The sequence below is a fragment of the Silene latifolia genome, chromosome 10, assembly GCF_048544455.1.
Source record: "Silene latifolia isolate original U9 population chromosome 10, ASM4854445v1, whole genome shotgun sequence".
NCBI lineage: Eukaryota > Viridiplantae > Streptophyta > Magnoliopsida > Caryophyllales > Caryophyllaceae > Silene > Silene latifolia.
Genome location: NC_133535.1, coordinates 29,569,725 through 29,572,939, shown reverse-complemented (window position 1 = coordinate 29,572,939; position 3,215 = coordinate 29,569,725). Strand labels below are relative to the sequence as shown.

The window sequence follows — 3,215 nt, the reverse complement described above, 5'->3', positions numbered from 1 at the left end:
CAAAGAAGGCACCGCCTTTATTGTTAATGAAGGACTAGTTACCCATTTGGCTAAGCATTTTAATCGGGATTTCAACAAAAACAACACTTATGTGCCGTTTAAAGGAGGCCATCTTATTGATATGTACACCATGATTCACAAGTTTAAGTGGGTCAAGCACGACACTCTTGACAACAAATATGGGTGGTTAACAAATAAAGCTAGATCCTTCACCTTGCCTTCCAAAATTTGCCGATTGAATGTTCACCGACCGAACAACCTTCTCCCACTCTCCGAAGAGACCGAGTATATCATTCAACAACAAAGGGGTGAAATTGCTGAGCCCTCCTCCTCCATTATCACCCCACCTTACCCATTTGAATACCACGAGTTTAAACCCAAAGATGTCGAAGTGGAAAATGATTACTTGACTCTACCCATGAGGGAAATGCATAAGCAAGCTTACAATGATAGAGTGGATGCTTAAAAGTGTGGGCATGGCCCACCTGCAGGTCCGGTTCGATCTGCGGACGTGCAGCGGTCTTTTGAAAGCCACACTCGGCGGCGTAAAAATGCTTTCGACCAGATCGTTTTAGATCGGTCGGTTTCGTCTCGGTAAGGGTCTCGAAACGATTAGAGATGTTATAAGTCACCACCAAGCATTTGTGGGATGCTTAGAACCCGTTCTAAATCCATTTTATACCTCGGTCAAATCAAAGCACAAAGCAGCGTTTGACATAGGCACTAAAGATAAGGAAATCGTCCCTCTTTAGCATCCTATCTCTAAAATGACCCTCGTACACCCTGGATAAGGTCGTCCACTATCCAAAGTTTCTGATTAAGAGGTGAAGGTACGTATTGGGAAGCCCTTTAATCAGACACCCAATCCCGCCCGCGGTAGCGGCCTCTACTGATCGATCTTGGTTGGTTGAATGCAAAAGTTGATAAAATGGTTTAAATGCATGAATGCGCATCCAATAATTTAAACCTAACATGTGAGAGCTTTCTAAGTCGGTTGATTTAATCCAAGTATCAAGTATAAGATGTCGAGTTGGATTTATGATTTATTTGCATGCAAGACGGAAATTAAACATCTATTTACCGTATTAGGTTTATGGTGCATAACGTGATCCATTTTTCTTAGTAAAGCATTTTGCAAATATGATTTTGAATGAGCAAATAGTCATCTGATCCGTCCTATACCGGGTTAACCAAAGTCAGGATCGTCCTAGATTAATGCTGGAAAGGGAACAGGCCCTGTGCCAGGCAGCCATATGAGGCGCGAGCCTGTTGGAAATGCAAGGGGGTCTCCCCTGGTTTTGGAAATATGAAAGAAGGGGCCTGTTTAGGCGCGGGTCAAGCAACGGTTGTATCCCGTGTTCTGACCTTTTGAAAAACGTTTATAAAACGTATTGAAAAATGGTTATTTGACCCGATTTTGTTTGAAAGGGTCGTTTAGACCGCATTTGTTGATTTGAGAAACGAGACTCAAATAATCATCATTAGTTTGATGATATTCGGTGTCGGGTTCATCTTGGCAAGCTTGACATGAGTAGTTTTGAAAATAATTATGAATTAATTGTTTTAAGTTCATTTGAATATAATTAGTCGATACTCATCATCGTACCCGGGTTAAAATCCGGCATGGTATGTAGAACCAAGGATGACTTTGTGTTGGTGACTAATACGCTTGTTTTGAAAATGTAAAGAAATGATGAAAGGCTTTAAAATACCTCCCAAAACGAAAAAAAAGGCTTTAAAATACCTTTTAAATGTTATTAACCAAATATTATCACCGAAACACGGATTTAACCGTCATGGTATGAGGAACCAAGGGTGAAAAATGTTTTATGGTTAAAACAAATGAAATAAAATAAAAAGGGTTTGAAAATATTTGAAATGGTAAAAACCGATTACAAATATAAAAGTGAATTAAAGGGGAAAGACGAGAACAAACACGGTTGAGTTCTGACCTGGACACCCCATTGAGGCGCGAGTCTATTTGCGCAATAAGGGGCTTCTGCCTCAGGACAAAACTCCGTTTTGGCTCGTTTATCCCATGTTTTGGATCATGTTATGCATGTTTTAGCATGTTATAGTCATGAAACAAATGAAGACATGATAAAAGAAGGATTTTTACACCCTCATACTTACATGTTTGGTTATGGCGAGAAACCGACGTAAGTGTAACAACTCGTTTGGTCGGAAAAGACTCGGTTTAAAGCCGTTTTGGTATGTAAAAAGAGTGTTTTATTAAATTAGTCGAAATAAGTCAATTTGGGGGGATGCCTAGTGAAGACCCTCATTCTCACATGGAGACTTTTTGTGACTATTGTGATGCGATTTCACAAACCGGAGTGACTCAAGACCAAAATCGACGGGTCTTATTTCCTTTTTCTCTAATTGGTACCTCGAAACAATGGTTGAAGAGCCTTGATAAGGCGGCTCTTGGAATTGACTCTTGGAAGAAGTTGGCTCTAGCTTTCTACAAAAAATTCTACCCTCCGGAAAAGACTAACATGCTAAGAGCTCAAATCACGGGTTTTAAGCAAAGTGACGAAGAATCTTTGTATGAAGCTTGAGAGCGATTCAAAGGAACTTGTCGCTCATGTCATCATCATGGACTTAGCGAGTGGTTCTTGGTACAACAATTTTGGAATGGTCTTTATGAAGACTCAAGAAACATTCTCAACATGGGATCAAATGGTATGTTCACCGAAGTTGACGATAATCAAACTTGGAACAAGATTGAGGAAATGGCGGTCCATAATTCACAATATAGTAGACCTTGCAAGGCTACTAGAGGAGGAAAGCATGAAGTGGATTCTATTACTCAATTGGGTGCTCAACTTAGTGCTCATATTGATACCATCAACTTCAAGTTTGAGAAGGCTATGGCTAAGCTTGAAGAAGCCTCAAAATCACCAAAGCATCATGTTAATGCCATGGTGGCATCTTCATCAATCCCAAGTGGGATATGTGAGAATTGTGGAACTTTGGGACATGACCAAAGTGAATGTAGGGGAACAAATGAGCAAGTGAATGCTTTTCAAGCATACAAAAGTGGTACCCCTTATTCCAACTATGACAATGAAAACACCAAATTCCACCCAAATCTCTCATACAAAAGCCAAAATGTTCAAAACCCTCAACCAACATACACCCCGCCTCCCGTGAGAAACCAAAATCAAAGACCCTTTTTCAACCAAAACCAAGGTTATCAAAATCAAACTCCA

The 3,215-nt window shown here is 40.2% G+C and overlaps 1 non-coding gene across 1 annotated transcript; it reads right to left on the bottom strand.

Moving 5' to 3' along the window:
• Positions 1-2,498: 2,498 nt before the first annotated feature.
• LOC141610350 (small nucleolar RNA R71) lies at positions 2,499-2,605 on the bottom strand. Its single transcript, XR_012528253.1, has one exon. It is a non-coding gene; the product is annotated as a small nucleolar RNA R71 (small nucleolar RNA).
• Between the last annotated feature and the right edge of the window lie 610 nt (positions 2,606-3,215).